Genomic DNA, 22,830 nt, shown 5'->3' with positions numbered 1-22,830 from the left:
AAATCTCAAACTGTTGAGTGAATGCCGAATTTCAGTGATTTGCAACAATCAAGAAAAGGTCTGCTTCAGCTAATTTAGTCTTTTCTCATGTTGTACGAAATTGTCTGGGCTTTACTTGTTACATGTATAAGGAATCACGAATAAAGTGAAAGACTGTTACTACAGATGAGTTTAGTGAGACGCATGTAAGCCCCATAAGGAAATTAATTGGATGCAACTTCTACTGAAAGGGAGACTGGATTAGGTGTCAGCTTGGCTCAGTGCTGGCATTTTCATCTTTGAGTCACAGAATCTAGACTGACAACCCAATGAAGTCCTCAGAGAATGTCCATTGTCAAATGGTGCTGTCATTCAGACGAAGTGTTCAATTGAGATCCTTTAAAGAAGAACAGATAGCTTACTTGATGTCCTGGTCAAGATGCTTCTTCCAACCAACTCTGCCAATAAAGCATATTAGCTAGTCCATTACCTCATTAATTATGGAATCTTGCTATTTACGAAATGGTTGTGGCATTTGCCTCGGTAAAAACAGTTGCTGCACTAAAGGGTATTTTTTAACTAATTTGAAGCATTATTGAGAAGTGATAAGTCTTTCTTTTCTTTTGGTGAAACATCAGAAGTGGCCGAGAGTCCTCCAGCAGTGACTGATGGTGAGAAAGAGTTGATAGTTGAGAAGGGGTGTGGAAATATTTCAAGATGTAACGAGGGATTAGGAATAACATGTGGTTTCAGTTGAAGAAATGCAAGAGATTACTTAATTTAAGGAGGTGTCCATTGGTGCTCATTGACACTTGAAGTTTAGTTGGGTGCTGGAGTGCCTGTAGCCAGGAGCTTACTCTAAAGTTGACTAATGAATGGAATTGAGCTTGGAAGGAGTAGCAAGTAGAGATAACATTGAAACTTTAGAAAATGTAAACTCCTGTGAGTATTAAAATAAATAAATTCTGGTCAGTTTTGGTTTAAACAATGCAATTTTGGTATGATCGGGAAGGAAAGGTTTTTGAATCCAGGCTCTTGCTTGACAGTAATTAATTGGACTTGGTGTTGGTTCATCAGAACTTTACATACCTGCCACCAATCTGTTAAACATATGATAAGTACAACACTAATTGTTGACCCAAAACAAATTTACTGCTAATGTAGCAATGGTCTGAGCAGGACAATGACACCTTTCTTGTTTGATTTGTGCCACTCCTTTTGTTTTGACTATAGAGAGTGGTGCTCTGGTATTTGAAACATGGTCTACAGTGGTGCAACATTGGTGGAGAGGGGTGCTGGTTCTGTTATCTTTCAACTTTAGGAACTGTGTATCCAGGAGATTAGGAAGAAAATAGATGCAGTCATACTGCCAGAAAAAGCACACCGAGGCTTCTCAATAGCTTTGTGGTTGAATGCATTGTGTAGCTTGGTACTGAGCCAATGCACATCCAGAAGGTCTCTGGGCAAATCTATGGTCTGTGCTGACTTGGCTGATTTTAAACTAGGGCAGCAATTACCCTTGGTAACCTGTAGGGAGGGATAAAGTCAGCCAGAGTTCTTGATCGTGACATCTATCCAGGGACCACTGCAGTAAACTGCATGCATCTGGATGTTGGACAGAATTAGGCTCAGCTGTGATGCTAGCTAAGATCAAGTAGATTCCCATAATGTTGGCTTTGATGTGAAAAATGGCCACTTGAATGAGTCATTTCAGGGTTGCGTTAAATTTTCATTGATTTTCATTGTTTGTTATAATACACATGCGTAGCTGGAATTCTGTGCCACTCAAGTCTAGATGCTGAGTCATAATTAGGGGCTCCTAGTGACCAGTGAGATAGGTTTACAATTCTGATAGCGGTGAACCAGTTAGCTCTTTCTTCAGTTAAATCCTTATTCAAGATGCAGGAGCAACCTCCCTCACATCAAATTGGCAAATTTGTTTGAACTTACATGACATTGTAGGGGGTTGAAATCAGCTTGCATTGTTACAGAACTATTATAAAATCAATTGGCTTTAATTTCTATAGCAAGGAACATTGATGAGATTTCTGCAAAATCTTTTTTTTTAAGAAATCCAAACATCTTAAAATATCTATACAACCACATGACAGTTTTTGCTTTTTTTCCCCAGCAACAAAATGCTTATTTCTTCCATCAGGCCATTTGTTTTGTCATCTGATTTTTGACTTGAATTTTCTCCTTTTTTGGGGGGTCAATTACCCTTAAAAACCCATTTTTTCCATTGACTTCAATTGAACTTAACTAACATTCTGCTTCCCAAATACCTGCACCTTCCCTTCCTGTTCCAAAATACAGTACAAATTGCAGTCACTGTGCAGTTTAGTAGAAAGAAACTTGATGAAGGACAGTACAAGGTACTTTGCTTGTAAATTTTATTTCCTTCAAGTTGACTTTTGGAGCAGATGGAATCTGGAATATCTTGCCAATAAGCAAAATGATAAATGGAAGGTCGAGGCTGAAACTTTGAACAAGCTAATACTTGCAGTTGCTTCCTTTCATAAATATCAGGAAGAGAAGAGCCAGGACACGCATTGATGTAGTAAGGATCATTGAGAGGGGTTTCGTGTGTGTGTGTGTGCCCTCTCCCAATAAGGGAGCTGTAAGTTGTGTTTGTTTGAATTATAGCAACGCTGCAGTGTCACTGTTGTATCACAAGTATGTTCAAAAAAGCAGCAGTTCTGTTTTCTTAATACCACTGATGTGTCTATGCTTACAACAAATGATGTTTATGTTGTAATCAATACCTTTTTGATATTTTAATCCCTCATTCTGGTCGAAGTGGATTGGAGAGACGTTATGAAGCATTCTCTCCCTGTTCCTGAATATTATCTTGTCACATCAATAACTTAATGCTTCACCAGATTTAAAACTTCTAAGTGTCATATTCCCCTTATCAAAGGCAGAGTCCCTTTCAAAAATGGTCATGCTTGAAATTATTTGCATGTCTGTAAGAAACCATGTGTCAATTGAATTAGTTCATCTACAAATAAAAATGATTTTCATGAACTTGACAAAGTGGCAGATGGAGTTTAATTTAGATAAATGTGAGGTGATGCATTTTGGTAGATCGAATCAGGCCAGGACCTACTCCGTTAATGGTAGGGCGTTGGGGAGAGTTATAGAACAATGAGATCTAGGAGTACAGGTTCATAGCTCCTTGAAAGTGGAGTCACAGGTGAACAGGGTGGTGAAGAAGGCATTCAGCATGCTTGGTTTCGTTGGTCAGAACATTGAATACAGCAGTTGGGATGTCTTGTTGAAGTTGTACAAGACATTAGTTAGGCCACACTTGGAATACTGTGTACAGTTCTGGTCACCCTCTTATAGAAAGGATATTATTAAACTAGAAAGAGTGCAGAGAAGATTTACTAGGATGCTACCGGGACTTGATGGTTTGACTTATAGGGAGAGGTTGGATAGACTGAGACTTTTTTCCCTGGAGAGTAGGAGGTTAAGGGGTGATCTTATAGAAGTCTATAAAATAATGAGGGGCATAGATAAGGTAGATAGTCAAAATCTTTTCCCAAAGGTAGGGGAGTCTATAACGAGGGGGCATTGATTTAAGGTGAGAGGGGAGACATACAAAAGGGCCCAGAGGGGCAATTTTTTCACTCAAAGGGTGGTGAGTATCTGGAACGAGCTGCCAGAGGCAGTAGTAGAGGCGGGTACAATTTTGTCTTTTAAAAAGCATTTGGACAGTTACATGGGTAAGATGGGTATAGAGGGATATGGGCCAAGTGCAGGCAATTGGAACTAGCTTAGTGGTATAAACTGGGCGACATGGACATGTTGGGCCGAAGGGCCTGTTTCCATGTTGCAAACTTCTATGATTCTATGATTCTAAAGTAGTTGTCCTCTCATCAGAAATGAACTAGAAGGAGCTGTAAGTGCGTGGAGGTTTGTGTGCACAATTTTTTTTTAAAGTACAAGTTCAAGGCAGCAAGCTTGATGAAGACTTCCATTTTCTTTTTACAAAGCATGCTGTAAATTTATATAAATATTTATATTTGCAAACAATGGTTACAATTATGATTTTGCTTTTTAAAAAAAACATAGTTTTTGGGATGTGAGCAGTGCGAGCGAGATTGCATTTATTCCTAGTTGCCCTGAGAAGGTGATGGTGGGGCTTCTCCTTAATCTGCTTCAATCCTTGTTGTGAGACTTGGTGGTTCAGACTCACTGAAGCTGTATTTTTTGCCTGTATCTAGTAACTCCCTCATAATGGTCATCAATGCCCCACAAATCTCTGCTCTTGTCTCTTTTCAGTACTCCAGGATAAATACCATCTTTCCCTGGGTACTTGTTAGCCTGTTTAGGACTTCCATCTCATTTATATCAAAGGACTTTCCCTTCTTCTTTGACTGCCCTCTTATTATTGTGGTGTTGAAATAATTTTTTGCTGTTATGTTTAACCTCTGCTGCTATATGTTTTCTCCAGATCTTTCTTTGCCCTTCTGGTCATCCATTTAAAGCAGTTCTGCATTTTCTTGTATTCATCTCAATGAAACCTGTCTCCGTGCAGCATTTGTAGAGGGTTGATAGAATTTTTTTTAAAAACTACCGTGCAAGGAGTTTTCCAGTAATGCAAAACAATAAAAAGACTTTGAATGGTGTAAGGAAATACTTGTGTCATTCTGAAGAATGGTGGACAATCGTTTTTTCAAGGTGTACTTCTTAGAAATGATAAGTAGAATGGACAGACAGATCCATTTTAAGTGTGAGGTAATACATTTTGAGAGGAAGGAAAAGGAATATCTTCTCAATGGAAAGACATAGAAGGGTGTGGAAAAACGGAGACACCTAGAGTTCAAATATATAATTCCCAGTAACTGTAAGTCTAGGCAGATAAAGATATACAAAAGAACACTGGCATTTTGGGTTTTATAAAGTACAAGAATAAAGACTTAATAAAGGTGTACAAAGTAATGGTTAGGCCACAAATGGGGTACTGTGTGTAATATTGGGTGCCCTATTTTGGAAAGAACATTAAAGTCATAGAGGGTGTACAGTGTAGATGTACCAGAATTATGCCAGGGTAGGTAAACTTGTAGTTACAAGGCGAGATTAGTGTTACTGGGACTATGGAAGATTAAGAGGTCATTTAATAGAGGTTTTTAAAAAAAAATAAAGGGTTTTGACCAGGTGAATAAGGGAAAACTATTTCCTTTCGAGTGATGAGGGCTTATCAATTTAAAATGATCACAGAGAGTGAAGAGAGTGTTTAGTTGAGCGTGGTTGGGAGCATGAAATGCTTTGCCGTAGGAGGTGGTTGAGACCATGAAGTCAATAGAAAAGAAAATTGGACAGGGTGTGAAACGGGCTGCCGATTCGTTATGAGCCAGTTTTGCGCTATTGTGCAGACCGTTATCGCCCCCTGTGCCTTCTGTCTTAGTACTGTCTGCAAACTTGGACCTCACTCCCTCCATCCCTAGATCCAAATCATTGATGTACGCAGTGAACAGAAGTGATCCCAGGATAGAACCCTTCGGGACACTTCTACCCATTTTCCAACCTGAGAATTGGTGGTTCATACTCACTGAAGCTGTATTTAAAGGGGCACTCAGCTGCAGGTCAGTGGATCATAGGATCATTTTGCTATCTGGTTTGCCAGGAGAGTTTCCAGCTTCCAGGTTGCTTCTTTTGTAGTTTTTTTTTTGCCATATTACCCTCAGTAGGCATTCTGTACTTGACATGGGTGCTCTTATTGCTAGGTACATTTGGAGCGTGAAGAGCAGTGGCGGAAGCTTCATTCACCAGCACCAGCTAGGCCCATCAGATGGTGGCAGGTGAGGAGGAGGCCATACCCAAGCACACAGAGTGTACAGGCCAAGAGTCACTTTCTTGGATCTATCTGAAGAGCAGTGCCTCAGGAGACTGTGCTTTTCCAGGCAGTCTGATGTAAACCTCTGCTGCCTGCTGGACCAGGGCATGCTTTGCCAGCAGCTGTGGAAGTCACTGTAGTCCACAGTCTACTACAGTGACATCAGCCACATCTCCCAGTCTGCAATGGCAGCTGTATCAAGCAGGTCACCGATACCTTGTTTGCCAGGGCTCAGGAGTACATCACCTTCCTTACTGACCTCAACAGTCAACATGAGAGAGCTCAGGAGTTTGCAGCAGTGGCTGGCTTCCCTCCTGTCCAGGGTGTCATCATCTGCATACATATTGCTATCAGGACACCAGAACACTAGCCAGCATCATTTGTGAATAGAAAAAGTTACCACTGCATTAATGTCCACCTAGTGTCTGATCACAGAAACAGGATTATACAAGGTACCCAGGTAGCTGTATGATGCTTTCATCCAGCTACATTCAAACATCATCACCCCACCCGCCGCAACAATATTTGACTCTTCCAGGAATGTGGAAAGAATGGCTGCTTGGGGACAAGGGATAGCCCCCTGAAAACATAACTCAGGACACCGCTCTGTAGGGAAACATCCCAGGCACTTCATATGAGCGTAATCAGACAGAAATTGACAAAGTCAAAGAAGGTGATATCAGGATGGATGACTAAAAGCTTGTTTAGAGGTGTGTTTTAAGGAGCATCTTAAAGGAGGCAGAGAGGTTTAGGGAGGGAATTCTAGAGTTCCGGACCTAGAGGGCTGAAGGCATGGCCACCAATGGTGTGGTGAAGGGAGTGGGAGAAGCACAAGAGGCCAGAGTTGGAGGAAAGCTGAGTTCTTGGACGGTTGTAGGGTTGGAGGAGGTTACAAAGATAGGGAGGGATGACTCCATGGAGGGATTTGAATACAAGGATGAGAATTTTAAAATCGAGACCCTGGTTGACCGGGAGTCAGTGCAGGACAGTGAGCACAGGGGTGATGGGTGAGTGGGACTTAGTGCGGATCAGGATACGGGAAGCAGAGTTTTGAATGAGCTCACGTTTAGCAGGTGGAGGTAACCAGAGCATCAATGAGGGTTTCAGCAGCAGATAAGCTGAGGCAGGGGTGGAGACGGGTAATGTTACGGAGGTGGAAGTAGGCAGTCTTTATGATGGAGAGGATATGGGGTCAGAACCTCAGTTCAGGTCAATAGGTTGCCAAGGTTGCGGAAGATGAGTTAATCCTTTAAAGCCACTATCCATTTGCTGCACCAATCTGTCAATGATGGATGTCTGTCTCTGCCTACTGAGCCCACCGTATGCATGACAGCCATTTAAGCTTCCACGAAAGCTGTAAAGGCCGATGACATTGACTCCCTTTGTGAGGCCCCAGCTGCAGCATCCTCTGCGGTGAACACACGCCCCAAGGTAGAGTGCTGATGCCATGCAAGATGACATCACAAACTGTTTCAAATAAAACAGTTGGACTATAACCTGGTGTTGTAAGATTCCTTACATTAATCACAAAGGCTGAAAGTGGACTCCTCCAAACTTTTAGCTTCGTGCTGAAACTCCTTGGCAGGCCGTCCAACAGCTGGTATAACTGAAATAAAAACAGAAAATGCTGGAAATACTCAGCAAGTCAGGTAGCATCCGTGGAGAAAGAAACAGAGTTGACCTTTCAGGTCGATGTTACCTTGTTCACCTGTGTGCCACTTTCTGTTTCCACCTCACCTCAGCTATCTCTGTCTTCATCTTTCTAGTCATGATGTGTAGCCAAGTTCCGCACCCATGAGGACGGCCTCAACCGGGATCTTGGGTTCATGTCACGCTACACGTTACCCCACCATCGAACAAATGTTATCTGTTTTTAATATAATGGGTCATTTGCTGGCTCTCTCTGCCTTCCGGATGTTTCTGCCTCTCTCTGTGTTTTTTTTCTCTGTTTTTTTTCCCTGTTTGTTTTTTTGTTGAATGTGTATTCGGGGGTTCTGCAGGTGACACCTCTCTGTCTGAACACGGTGATTGCCTTGGCAACGGGCAGTTGCAGGGGCAGTCTGTAAACACCATGTATTGTTCTATATGTATAAATGCGTAGGCTTCAAGGAGCTCTTGAAACATTTGCCTGAGGAAGGAGAAAATCTCCGAAAGCTTGTGAATTTAAAATAAAATTGCTGGACTATAACTTGGTGTTGTAAAATTGTTTACAATTCATCTTTCTAAAATCTGGTCTTCTCTGAGCCCTTATAGGCAGTGGATGATATGGGAATATTAGAATTTACATATTCAAGAAATAGTACCTTCTAAATTAGCAAAACCACAAAAAAAATGGTGTGAGATGTGAGGGCTCATTGATAGAGTTTACGTATGGGAAATAACTTGTATTTATATAGTGCCTTTCACATCCTCAAGATTTTATAAACAGCTGAACAAATGCATTGAAAAACACATTCAGATTTTGTGGTGAGATAGTTGAAATATTGTAAGCAAAATGGTGAAACCTAGAAACCACAGGAAATACACAATGGGATAACTATCAGTATTGGAAAAATAATGTGGGTTCTCTATCATGGGTTCGAGTTTTTATATGAGATGATTGTACTGAGTCTTGGGGTTAAATCGAAAACCCTTGTCACTGTAATATATTACTTACCACTGCTTGGTTTCCTTGACTTTGGAAGGCACTCTGTTGGATTGTGGTTCAGGCTATAAAATATGAGACAGATATATTGAACAGTGAAAAGATAAATGAACGGTAGCAAAAACAAACAGTAGATTTGCAGTAATTACAGACTTCACTATTCATCCTTTGGACATGGAAGACAACAGAGTTTTTCCTCCTGCACTAATGCTAGCAAAACTGGGTGCTGAAACATGGACCCTGACGAATCTTGTGTGGCAGTTGATGCTGACCTATCACAGACTCTGGCCTGTCCCTATCTCTGATGGCTTCAGAATAATTGTAGACTTGAAACAGGTCAGCCCAAGGTATACTTTCAGAATCCTTTGAAGATAGTCTAGGACAAACATTTTTTCAAAAAATCTCTCGTAGAGCTGCAATCAAATCTATACTTCAATCCGCATGATACTTGTATTTGAATTGAATGGCTTGGCTCCTGCCTCGGAACAGATAAATCTGTCCCAAAGCAATTTAGACAGCCTATGAGATGTGTTTCCATCCAAGAACAATGACAGCAGTACAAATTTCCATATCAAAGCTTTCCTGAACTACACTATATCTGCCCTGTCCTGATATGTATTTCTCTAACCTGGTAGTGTAACAAGAAAGAAAGACTCCATTAACATAATCCATTATTGACAAAAATGTTACATTTTTGTCTCTCTCTTTATCTGAATCCGATTGTATTTTTTAATTCATTCTCTGGATGCGAGCATCACTGGCAAGGCCGTCATTTATTGCCCATCTCTAGTTGCCCTTGTACAACTAAGTGGTTTGCTAGGCTACTTCAAAGGGCTGTTAAGACAATAGCCCATATAGGCCAGACTGGGTAAGGACGGCAGCTTTCCTTCCCTCAAGGACATTGGAATCATAGAATGGTTACAGCACGGAAGGAGGTCATTCGACCCATCGAGTCTGTGCCGGCTCTCTGCAAGAACAATCCAGCTAGCCCCACTCCCCCGCCCTATCCTCGTAGCCCTGCAAATTTTTTTCCCTTCAAGTACTTATCCAGTTCCCTTTTGAAAGCCACGATTGAATCTGCCTCCACCACCCCCTCGCACAGTGCATTCCAGATCATAACCACTCGCTGTGTAAAGAAAAGTTTTTCCTCATGTCGCCTTTGATTCTTTTGCCAATCACCTTAAATCTACCTCCTCTGATTCTTGACCCTTCCGCCAAAGAACCATTTGGGATTTTATGGCAATCCGACAGCTTCACGGTCACTTTTACTGATGCCAGCTTTTTCTTTGCAGATTTTTAAAAACTGAATTCAAATTCTCAAACTGCCATGTTGGGATTTGAACTCGCATTCTCTGGATTATTAGCCTTGATTTACTCGTGCACTGTTTCAAGTCTACAATTATTCTGAAGCCATCAGAGATAGGGACAGGCCAGAGTCTGTGATAGGTCAGCATCAACTGCCACACAAGATTCGTGCAGCTTACAGTATTTCCTGTTTAAATTTTTAACATAGATATTTGTGATGGTGTGACTTTTTAAAAAAAAAGTTCTTTAGCATGCATGTTTTACTGCTGAAAATGCAGTGTAAGCAGATTTTAAAATATCTGGTACAGCAAGTGCCGATTGCTATGAAACTTATTGTACTTCTCGGCAGCAATCTTGAATAAGCATACGTTTAGCTTTGTGCCTACCATCAGCCAATCTGTGATGCAGGAACATATCGTTAAGTGCATTTTTTTTTCTATAAGTGAGTGAACTTGAGGTAATAACCAATTATCTCTAAAATTCAAATGAGACATGTATAGGGTACGAGCCTATTTTTTGCAAGTAGTATCAAAAAGCATGGATATCGGACATAAAATTTATCTCTTTTGCTGAAACAAACATGAATCTTGAAGCATGTGTATCCCTTATTTTTTTTTCGGCCAAGTTTCTCCCTTCCCCCTCTCCTAAATGTGTCAACTTCTCACTGGAGTATGATTCCACAGGGGGCTGTTCAACTTCGTATGTTACCAAATTGGCCATTCTTCATGTGTGAGCCGAGACGGTGAGCGTTGGCAAGTTATTTCACCTGGAGGGGGGGGGGGGGAGGGGGGAGGCTTGCAACACAACTGAACCTGATCCCGTCCTCATTGAATGCTGCACGTGTACACTTTCAGGAGGGGTAACATGATAGCAGTCAGCAGCAGAAAGCTTGAGACTTTGTTTCTCCCCCTTTCCGAGCCCAGGATACTCTCGGGCTGCTACCCTGTCTATCAGCACAGCACAAACTGTGGATTGAACCCGGTTTGTCGAGCTCATCTACTCACTGATTTAACCAGCTGAGCAATTGATGGAATCCCAATATTAATTACTACTGGCTTAACAATGTATTGCATCTTGCCACGTCTGTTTCTAGTTGCCCAATATTATAGCACAGCTTAGACTAGATCACAGTTTGATGCATCTTAGTGATTTCTCTTTGTATCCGAAGAACAGACTGTCACCTCATTACCTCCTTATTGAATCATTTAGTGATGGGTGCAATTACCTCATTTTATAAATATCAAATCATACGTGATCTAGGGCTGTCCTGAGGGATAAAAACATTGCCAAATAACCAATAGCGTACTGTTTTAGAAATGTTTTCTCAAACCATCTGTAATCATATTATTAAATGTATCTGTTCTGCTGTCTAATCATTGCACTAAATCGAGGAACTGGTTTGTAAAAGCCATTGTCCTTAGCACTTTCACCTCTGATCGCACAGTGAATCTGGGCATTTTGATGTCCCTGGGGAGCTTTTGAATCAATTTGGAATCCATTTTTTGTGTACATTAGACATATCGATGTGTATTCTTCCAGTTGAAATGGCTTTCTTTGAGCCCCAACATGTCAGCATTCCATCCTCCCCCACTCTTCTCCCCCCCCCCCCCCCCCAGCAGACGGTGACATCTTGGGGGGCAATTTTTGACTTCCACTCGCAATGGACGCAAAGTTACCGGAATAGCTGAGCCACCCACCCAAATTTGGCCTTGGGAGACCTGAACTATTTTCAGGTTTGGGCCACGTTTAAATCTAGCCAGCCATTTGCAGCACCAAATGGTCCTAGGAGGAGGGAGCTGATCTTGGCACTATTAGAAAAAGAGCATGGGAGTTCTCCCTGGTGTTCTGGCCAATATTTATCCCTAAACAACATCACTAAAACAGGTTATCTGGTCATCATCTCATTATTGTTTGTGGGACCTTGCTGTATGGAATGTCGGAAATGCAGCAGCCAAATTGCAACAGTGACTGCACTTCAAAAGTACTTCATTGGCTGCAAATATAAGTGCAAGTTCATTCTTCTTTAATTTTCTCACTGGGATGATCTTTTATATTGCCCAGTAATTTCCTACATTTATTGTAAGCGAGTTGCAGGTTATTCATTCCGTTATCTTGGTTTGTGACTGGATTATCTGTTATTTCATCCCTCCTTTTTGCTCCCAACTTTGTTCAAATATGTGCCATTTTTGGCTGCTTTAAAAACTTTATGTACAATGAATTCCAGTTGGAACCAGGATTAAATGTTGCCTCAAATAAACTAATTTGTTCAGAGTAAAACTGGATGGTCACCCCATTTGTAACTTCAATTTAACGCTTCAAGCAGGAGAGAAAGGAGATGGACATATACAATTTGGAAAACAGAAGAGATCAGTGGTACACTCGAATGTCTGGTTGTTGGAACCTTTTTTTCCTGATCAGCCAGATGTCCAACATGCATTGAACCCTGCTTAAGATTCTCTAATCCAAACGCCTGAGATCTGTTTAAGTGGTTTCCTTTTGCCTAATAAGGTGCACACTCTCCTCATAAGGATACATTCGACTTATCTAAACATGGAGAATTTGGATAGAGCGTAGCGAGAGCCAAGAATATGGACACTAGTGATGTTAAATCAACTAGAACGTGTCACACAGCACTTAATCTTCTTGCTCCTTATCTAGTTATGACCATCCTCACCCTTAAAACACTGGCTTGCAAGATTAGCTGGAGCAAGATTATCTGCAGATCAATTCCAGAGCAGATTGTTTTGGTTTCAATATCCACCACTGGCCATATCACCTTGGAATCAAAAAGATACTGCTTATCACTTTTTTTTTCTCTCTCTCTCTTTTCCGCCCCCCCCCCCCCACTGCCCCCGCCCCATTACCCCTCTTTCTTTTTCTCTCCCGTACCTCTCTTCCTCTCCCATACCCCTCTTTCTCCTGTCTCACCCCTCCAAAGGGAGGAAAGCGTATCAGAGCAAGGAATTACTTGATTTGCCAACATAGAGTGGTGGTTCAGTTTTATTCTTGGATAAATCATAGAATCATTGAAAATTTACAGCACAGAAGGAGGCCATTCAGCCCATTGTGTCCGCGCCGGCTGAGAAGCGAGCCACCCAGCCTAATCCCACTTTCCCGTATTTGGTCCGTGGCCCTGCAGGTCACGGCTCTTCAGGTACACATCCAGGTATTTTTTAAATGAGTTGAGGGTTTCTGCCTGTACCACCCTGTCAGGCAGTGAGTTTCAGACCCCCACCACCCTCTGGATGAAAACATTTTTCCTCATTTCTGCTCTAATCCTTCTACCAATCACTTTAAATCTATGCTCCCTGGTTATTGACCCCTCCGCTCAGGGAAATAGGTCCTTCCTATCCACTCTATCGAGGCCCCTCATAATTTTGTACACCTCAATCAAATCACCCCTCAGCCTCCTCTGTTCCAAGGAAAACAATCCCAACCTATCCAATCTGTCATCATAGCTAAAATTCTCCAGTCCTGGCAACATCCTCATAAATCTCCTCTGCACCCTCTCGAGTGTAATTACATCCTTCCTGTAATGTGATGACCAGAACTGTGCACAGTACTCAAGCTGTGGCCGAACTAGTGTTTTATACAGTTCCAGCATAACATCTCTGCTTTTATATTCTATGCCTCGGTTAATAAAGGAAAGCATCGGGTAAGGTAGCATAGTAGTTATGTGGCTGGACTGGTAATCCAAGAGGCCTGGACTAATAATCCAGAGTCATGTGTTCAAATCCCATGACGGCTGCTAGGGAATTTAACTTAAATAAAATCTGGAATTAAAAGAACTAGCATCAATAATGGTGGCCATAAAACTACCGGATTGTTGTAAAAACCCATCTGGTTCACTAATGCCTTTACATGGTCTGGCCTATATGTGACAATGAGGTTGATTAGTAATTGCCCTCTGAAATGGCCTAGCCAGCTATACAGTTGTACTATCTCGCGAAAAAAAATCATAATAAGCATAAAACCGGACAGACCACCTGGCATCGGACACTAGGCACCAGACATTACAAAGGCAAACCAAGCCCAGTCAACCCTGCAAAGTCCTCCTCACTAACATCTGGGGACTTGTGCCAAAATTGGGAGAGCTGTCCCACAGACTAGTCAAGCAACAGCCTGACATAGCCATACTCTCAGAATCATACCTTTCAGCCAATGTCCCAGACTCTTCCATCACCATCCCTGGGTATGTCCTGTCCCACCGGCAGGACAGACCCACCAGAGGTGGCGGTACAATGATATACAGTCAGGAGGGAGTGGCCCTGGGAGTCCTCAACATTGACTCTGGACCCCAATGATATCTCATGACGTCAGGTCAAACATGGGCAAGGAAACCTCCTGCTGATTACCACCTACCACCCTCCCTCAGCTGATGAATCAGTCCTCCTCCATGTTGAGGACCACTTGGAGGAAGCACTGAGGGTAGCAAGGGCACAGAATGCACTCTGGGTGGGGGACTTCAATGTCCCTCACCAAGAGTGGCTCGGTAGCACCACCACTGACTGAGCTGGCCGAGTCCTGAAGGACATAGCTGCCAGACTGGGCCTGCGGCAGGTGGTGAGCGAACCAACACGAGGGAAAAACCTACTTGACCTCGTCCTCACCAATCCACCTGTCGCAGATGCATCTGTCAATGACAGTATTGGTCGGAGTGACCACCGCACAGTCCTCGTGGAGATGAAGTCCCGTCTTCGCACTGAGGACACCATCCAATGTGTTGTGTGGCACTACCACCGTGATAAATGGGATAGATTCAGAACAGATCTAGCAGCTCAAAATTGGGCATCCATGAGGTGCTGTGGGCCATCAGCAGCAGAATTGTATTCCACCACAATCTGTAACCTCATGGCCTGGCATATTCCTCACTCTACCATTACCAACAAGCCAGGAGATCAACCCTGGTTCAATGAGGAATGTAGAAGAGCATGCCAGGAGCAGCACTAGGCATACCCAAAAATGAGGTGCCAACCTGGTGCAGCTACAACTCAGGACTCCATGCATTCTAAACAGTGGAAGCAACGTGCTATAGACAGAGCTGAGCAATTCCACACCCACCGGATTAGATCAAAGCTCTGCAGTCCTGCCACATCCAGTCGTGAATGGTGGTGGCCAATTAAACAACTAACGGGAGGAGAAGGCTCTGGAAACATCCCCATCCTCAATGATGGTGGAGTCCAGCACGTGAGTGCAAAAGACAAGGCTGAAGCGTTTGCAACCATCTTCAGCCAGAAGTGCCAAGTGGATGATCCATCTCGGCCTCCTCCCGATATCCCCACCATCACAGAAGCCAGTCTTCAGCCAATTCGATTCACTCCACGTGATATCAAGAAATGGCTTTGTGCACTGGATACAGCAAAGGATATGGGCCCCGACAACATCCCAGCTGTAGTGCTGAAGACTTGTGCTCCAGAACTAGCCCTGCCTCTAGCCAAACTGTTCCAGTACAGCTACAACACTGGCATCTACCCGACAATGTGGAAAATTGCCCAGGTATGTCCTGTCCACAAAAAGCAGGACAAATCCAATCTGGCCAATTACCGTCCCATCAGTCTACTCTCAATCATCAGCAAAGTGATGGAAGGTTTCATCGACAGTGCTATCAAGCGGCACTTACTCACCAATAACCTGCTCACCGATGCTCAGTTTGGGTTCCGCCAGGACCACTCGGCTCCAGACCTCGTTACGGCCTTGGTCTAAACATGGATAAAAGAGCTGAATTCCAGAGGTGAGATGAGAGTGACTACTCTTGACATCAAGGCAGCATTTGACCGAGTGTGGCACCAAGGAGCCCTCGTGAAATTGAAGTCAATGGGAATCAGGGAAAACTGGCCAGTGGCTGGATTCATACCTAGCACAAAGGAAGATGGTTGTGGTTATTGGAGACCAATCATCTCAGCCCCAGGACATTGCTGCAGGAGTTCCTCAGGGCAGTGTCCTCGGCCCAACCATCTTCATCTGCTTCATCAATGACTTTCCCTCCATCATAAAGTCAGAAATGGGGATGTTCGCTGATGATTGCACAGTGTTCAGCTCCATTCGCAGCCTCTCAGATAATGAAGCAGTCCATGCCCGCATGCAGCAAGACCTGGACAACATCCAGGCTTGGGCTGATAAGCGGCAAGTAACATTCGCGCCAGGCAATGACCATCTCCAACGAGAGAGTCACCATCAACATCCTGGGGGTCACCATTGACCAGAAACTTAACTGGACGAGCCATATAAATACTGTGGCTGCAAGAGCAGGTCAGAGGCTGGGTATTCTGTGGCGAGTGGCATACCTCCTGTCTCCCCAAAGCCTTTCCATCATCGACAAGGCACAAGTCAGGAGTACATATCGCCGTTCCTTCATCGTCGCTGGGTCAAAATCCTGGAACTCCCTACCGAACAGCACTGTGGGAGAACCTCCCCCACACGGACTGCAGCGGTTGAAGAAGGCAGCTCATCACCACCTTCTCGAGGTCAATTAGGTATGGGCAATAAATGCTGGCCTAGACAGCGATGCCCACATCCCATGAACGAATTTAAAAAAAAAAATTCCATATGCCTTCTTAACCACCTTATCTACATGTCCTGCTACCTTCAGGGATCTGTGGACATGCACTCCAAGGTCCCTCACTTCCTCTACACTTCTCAGTATCTTCCCATTTATTGTGTATTCCCTTGCCTTGTTTGCTCTCCCCAAATGCATTACCTCACACTTCTTTGATTGAATTCCATTTGCCCCTTTTGCCCACCTGACCAGTTCACTGACATCTTCGTGTAGTCTACAGCTTTCCTCCTCACTATCAACCACACGGCCTATCTTTGTGTCATCTGCAAATTTCTTAATCATGCCCCCTACGTTTATGTCCAAATCGTTAATTTATACCACAAAAAGCAAAGGACCTAGTACCGAGCCCTGCGTCACCCCACTGGAAACAGCCTTCCAGTCGCAAAAAGCTGCCATCATCCAAAAATGGCATGATCTGACGTGTATATACATAGATATAATAAATACATCATATTTTTGATCTGAGAATAAATTTCTAAATCTATTTTGTTTCATATTTTGCACTGCACTGGCTTGCAAGTGCTAAAGGTGGATATTCATTTGGTCGAGACCAATGGACTCAAATCCCTAACCACCCAAATTTTCTTTGTGTTGATTGCAATACTTCTCCAATTTTAATCAGCTCTGTTCTTTGAGTAGTTTAGGACTGTTGCTTTCATGTCTATTCTGGTCACTGTCAAAACAGTGTGAAATTCTACTCCTATGCTGCTGCATTCATCGGTCACTGAGGATTCTGCTGCAGTCACTGTACTGGATAATGTTCACTGCATTGTGGTCTCCACTGCAGCCATTTGTGCATTTGTGATCTAGCACACAATGTATTTCTGTTACTAAGCATTTCCAAGCATATTACTGGCACCAAAAATTGGCAGCAGGATGCCTGGCCATGGTCATCACTACCATCAAATCCACTACCTACTCAAACAATCTTGGATTCCATTGTTTTAAATTAAAGTGAGCTATTTTTTCATTGGTTTATCTGTCAGTATTACAATGTGTTTACATATAAAATGTCAATGATCTCATCTGTAGCTTGTTTGGTTGCTTAATTCTGATTTGTTTCCAATGTTTGGTCAGCTTATCTTTCTGTTGGAAAATTAAAACATTGCCACAAACCTGCCCACAACTGACAGCCCAAAATTGTACCAGTTTCCTTTTGGGAGATCCTTATAATTCAGGCCACCCGAGGACTCTCATCTCGGCTTCAGTATTTGCAGAACTGGGTGACAAAATTTGACCCTTGAATTTTTTTTCCAACCATTATCTGTTGAAGTGAAGTATTATTGGTGAATTGTTACAATGGTGGAGCAACTTTTCCTTTTGCATGAATTTTATTTTGCTGCCTGCTGCCTGTTACCTATGGATTTTAAGGAAGGCTGACTGGAGCAAACAACTCATTTTGTCTTCTAAATGTTCTTGAATAAGCCCACTAGTCTTTGTAAAGGTTTCAAGCGGGCTTGAACAGCGTATTGGACTTCAGAAAAGTTGCTGTGATTGAAAAGCACCAGTCAGCTGTAGGATTTGTTGTGACGTAAACATTTGCATGTTGTGAAAGTACAGTCAATCCCTAAGCCTGATTTTAGTTCTTTTAACTTGCATTCTATGGTATTATTATCCTGACTGCATGATTGGAATGGCCTGAGGTGATATTACAGAGCTCTTAACCGGTGGTATTTTTAATTCTTGCTCACACTATGCATGGATTAAAAAGTTAATTTCTTGCCTTGAGCATCAGTTACCAATTGATTGAATTTCTGAATGATCTTCAGACTTGGGATGCAAAATTACTGCAGAGTAGGATGAATTGCTTTGATCTGAGATGCTTTTTTCTGGTTTCTGTTGTATGCTAAATTTGATGTGATCAAATAAACTTTAATCTTATCAATTTTATAACAATGGTCACTTAAACTGCACCCTAAATTAATTTGCAGTTCAATGTAGATCTGTGAATCGAATTTTTTTTGCTGTTTCGATTTATAAGATTCATAAGTATTTAAGCACCTGGGGAGATATTACAAATGGAGGAAATATGTTGCTTTGACTTTAAATTTGTGAGAAGTTGCAATGAAATCATTATTTTCATTGGTGAGGAATTGCAGGTGGTACCAGAGGGAAATATTTTGGTTGGAAATGTAATGCTGGGATCTTGTGTTTTGACTAGCGAATAGGATCACAGCAAAAGCCTACCTTAAAAAAAGAACTGGCATTTATACAGTGCCTTTCATGACCTCAGGACGTCCCAAAGCGCTTTACAGCCAATTAAATACTTTTTGAAGTGTAGTCACTGTTGTAATGTAGGAAACCTACAACTGCCAGCCCAAAATTGCACTAATAGTCTTTTAAAGCATCCCTGTAACACAGGTGATCTTAGAACTCTGTCATCTAGTTGTCAGTGTTTATAGAACTGGGTAATAAAATTTGACCCATGAATTTTTTTTTCCAACCATTATCTGGGGCCTGATATTACCATGGTGGCGGGGGGTCGATTGGGCGCGTGGGTAACGCGCCCGGTGAAATCAGTCAGCCCCACGCGCAATCGCAGGCTGATTGGATCCACTTACCTGGTCTTCCGGGTTCCCCGCTGCTGAGCTGCGCAGTGGGCGGGCTGCGCATGCGCAGTAAGGTCTGTCAGCTGGAGGAGCTCTATTTAAAGGGACAGTCCTCCACTGACTGATGCTGCAAGAAATAGGAAAAATTACCGCATGGAGCAGCCCAGGGGGAAGGCTGCTCCCAGGTTTAATGATGCCTCACTCCAGCTCTTATTGGATGGGGTGAGGAGGAGGGGGAGGACAGAGATCTTCCCCACCCACCCCCACACCGCCGCCCCCCCCCCCCCCCCCGACCCCGGCAGGCGGGAGGAAGCGGCCTGCCTCTGCCACCAAGAAGGCCTGGCTCGAGGTGGAAGAGGAGGTCACCTGCACCACCAACATATCGCCCACCTGCATACAGTGCAGGAGGCGCTGCAATGACCTAAGTAGGTCAGCCAAAGTGAGTACACTTACTCATTCTCCTACACTCCATCTGCCACATCACCGCCCCCACCCCACATCTCCTTCTGCACTGCCAACACTACTCTGTCACATCACCCCTCACACCCACTCAAAGCTCATCCTCATCTTACCTGCACTTACTCATCTCGCCAGTACTCATCCCGCCACTAACACTCAACCCAATCCTCATACAATCTCATGGCTCTGTCTCATACTCACCCTCTCGTGCATCTCTTTCACAGTCAGCCTCACTCAACCTGCCACTACCTGTGCTGCAGCCACAGGGCATGCATCACATATGTGCAGTAGGAAGCGTAAGGCAAACGTGTCGTGAGCATGAAGGGGATGCACAAGGGTGTTTGAGGGTTTGTCATGGTTTTTACTTATATTTAATTTCTGATCAACTCACATTACATATTATATTGTCACCACTACTGCCACGTCTTTGCGAATGTTGTCTGGTTTGTGCAATAATGCCCTTTCCTGAGGATCACAATGAAGACCCACAACTGATGCCACCCATTGTGTCACTGCAGAGTGGGTGTAGGTGTATTTGCAGGGCTCTTTTGTGCAGACGACTGAGAGACGTCGGCGATGTCCCCGGTGGCACCCTGGAAGGATACAGAGGAGAAGTTGTTGAGGGCAGTGGTGACTTTGACTGCGACAGGTAAGAAGATGGTGCTCGGGCCAGCCGGGAGCAGCTCTGCATGAAGGAGGCTGCAGATGTCCACGACTACATGTCGAGTGACTCTGAACCTCCGTATGCACTGCTGCTCAGAGAGGTCCAGGAAGCTGAGCCTCGGTCTGTGGACCCTGTGGCGAGGATAGTGCCCTCTGCGACGCATCTCTCTCTGCGGTTGCCCTCCCTCCTGCTGTGCAGGTGGATGTGTCACAGCACTGTGTTGTGGGGCTCCACGTGTCAGAGGTGGACTGCGTGGCCGTCGAGGCTGGTGATGCTGTTCGCCCTCCGAGGAGGTCATGACTGCAGCTACGGCGGCCCCCATCCGGAAGATGTACATCTGAGGGGGTCCGCAAGGTAGGTACATGTGTCTGGACACTGGGGTAAGTGTGCAAGTTGGTGAATTTTATTGTTAGGTGGAGGGTGGTGGAGGCCAAACTTTGCCCAAAGTGACAGAGTGGCCTCCTGCAATGAGTGAGGGTCTCCTCCCCCCCCCCCCACAGGCTGACAGCTGCAACACGTCCATTTGAACTCGGAGTTTTTCCCCCAGTACGGGAAACAGTCCCAGTTATTTGCAAAATCCCAACCCTCCTCAAATGTCACGTTAATCAGGTCTCTAAACGACCTGAAATACCTAAATAAATACCTCAAGTGGCACCCCGCCGGCTTAAATTGCCGGCGGGTGTCCCACATGCGGGGGCTGCGTGCGCATGTCAGCGCGTCAGTGGGGAACCCGGAAATGGGGCGGGTTGGAGCCGGGCTCCCAACCCGACCCGCCCCACTCCGGGAATCCCCGATTTTCGTTGCCCCTCCGCCAGGAACGCACCCGATCGCGGGTGCTAAAATCGAGCCCCTGGACTCCGAGTAGCCATTGCCTTCATAAATAGAGATGCAACATGCCTTCTCCTCCTGGCCTCACGAAGGAAGCAAAAATATAAATAAGAACGTGACTATTTGGGCCTCTTCTGTCCCCAATCCCTTTTTGCACTGGGTCGGTCTGGTTGGAAACACACTGCCAGTTCCTGCTCAGGATACTGAGTAAAAATTGCTGTTGGGTCCCGATGACGTGTTTGGGACTGACGTGCATATGTTAAACAGGATTCCGCCGGCCTTGGGTGGGTAAGATCAGCTCTCAGCAGCTCCAGGTTGGGTAAGTGACCTGGGCGATTTTAATGTCCTACCAGCCTAATTTCCGCTAGTTTCTGCCGGGCAGATGGGGCTAAAATTGTCCCCGAAGTTAGGTAGATAAAATTTACAGTTGTGAACAATTTTAATTGGGATCATAATCTTCATGAAGAATGGTCAGCTTTCCTGAAGTTATATTTTAGCACCTCAATAAAGAAAGAACTTGAATTTAACTAGTGCCCTATATTTGTCAGAAATGTCCCAGAGCATTTTTGATATAATGAATTGCTTTGGAGTGCAGTTTTATGTCGCTGAATGCAGCAGCCATTTTGTGCACAACAGCAATGAGAAGAATGACAAGTTAATCTATTTTGATGGTGTTGGTTGAGGACACGAGGGAACCCCCCGCTGTTCTTCGAGTATCATGGCAACTTAAACATCTCCCTTGAACCACAGGTATTGGCTGGAAACAAAAGGGAGTGCATTTAGGTAAGACTGGTACCAGACCAGGAAGAAAGCAAACGACCAAAGCCTTATGAAAAGCGGATTTCAAAAGCCTGAATCAGTGATTAAGCTGTTTTGATGCATCAGTTCTTTTGGAATCCAATCAGATGTCATATGCCCTTGTGCTGACATGATCTAAGTTAGGCTTACTACTGGAAGTGCGTGATTGCTACCTTTTGCCTTGTTATATAAATTGCAAAGGGTAACTTTGCTAAGCACTTGGAAATTGAATTTTGCTGTAATGTTAAATGGAACCCATCTTATACGGTGCTGTTGTCATTTGTGTTTATCATGTTTGATAATGCTAACAATTGTATTACTTTTGTATCTGTGGAAGTGGTGAAATATTTCTGATTTGGACATTTAACATTGTCCTTTTAGGTACTTGATATCTCTGAAGGAGGCTAAGAGCTGTATATGCTATGACTACCAGCACTGTGCTTTACTCACAGTGGATGCCTGTGTCCATTTAATTGATGCAGGGTAACTACAGAGCTAAATTAAGTATCAGTCTCCCGTGGAAACAAACCTTTATCCAGATCAATTTCTTCTTCAAGGTGAAAATTTCACGCATTGAATCTAAATATACACTTTTTTTCCAGTTTCACGGTCATTCTATTTTATTAATTACGGTCTCTAGGTAACATGACTTAAAATATATGAAGGAGATTAGATGGGGTCAGACAATGAACACATTTGAACATTTTATAATCCTCATCAGAATCACAGCATTTGGTCACAGCTTACAACATATTCATTTGTATATTTAAGGCAAATTATGTAACTCAAAAGGATACAAACAATGGTTTTGCAGTGAAATTAATGGGAATTCAATACGTAGTTGCCCTTCACAGTATATTTTGACTGAACATGTCCTGATGGGAAAGCATCTTTTCTTCATGAAGTGTCTGCCAATAATCATCAAATGCATCAATAAACAAGCAAACCATGACACAAATCCTATCAGTTTATGTTGTTAAATTATCAGACAGAAATGAAGTCGAGCTGAATAAAAAAATGTCACTTAATGATTTCCACCACTCCCCCCACCCCAGTACTCATTTAACAAAAACAGAGTTAAACATCTTGGCCATGAAATTCCTGGGTTGGGGAAGAGGGTAAATCTGTATTTGAATCTTTGTGAGGACAGTAATTTGGGCCATGGTCGATGTCTGCCATGTGTCCACCCTTGAAGTGCCCTGGTAT

The 22,830-nt window shown here is 43.5% G+C and overlaps 1 protein-coding gene across 4 annotated transcripts in view; it reads left to right on the top strand.

Annotated features, from left to right (window-relative positions):
* The window catches only part of LOC137334260 (contactin-4-like), a 1,825,202-nt gene that overhangs the window by 16,710 nt on the left and 1,785,662 nt on the right, over positions 1-22,830 (top strand). The window lies entirely within an intron of this gene.

This window comes from Heptranchias perlo, chromosome 17, assembly GCF_035084215.1.
Source record: "Heptranchias perlo isolate sHepPer1 chromosome 17, sHepPer1.hap1, whole genome shotgun sequence".
Lineage (NCBI taxonomy): Eukaryota > Metazoa > Chordata > Chondrichthyes > Hexanchiformes > Hexanchidae > Heptranchias > Heptranchias perlo.
Note: the sequence above shows the minus strand (reverse complement) of the source record. Positions and strands in the feature narration are given on the sequence as shown.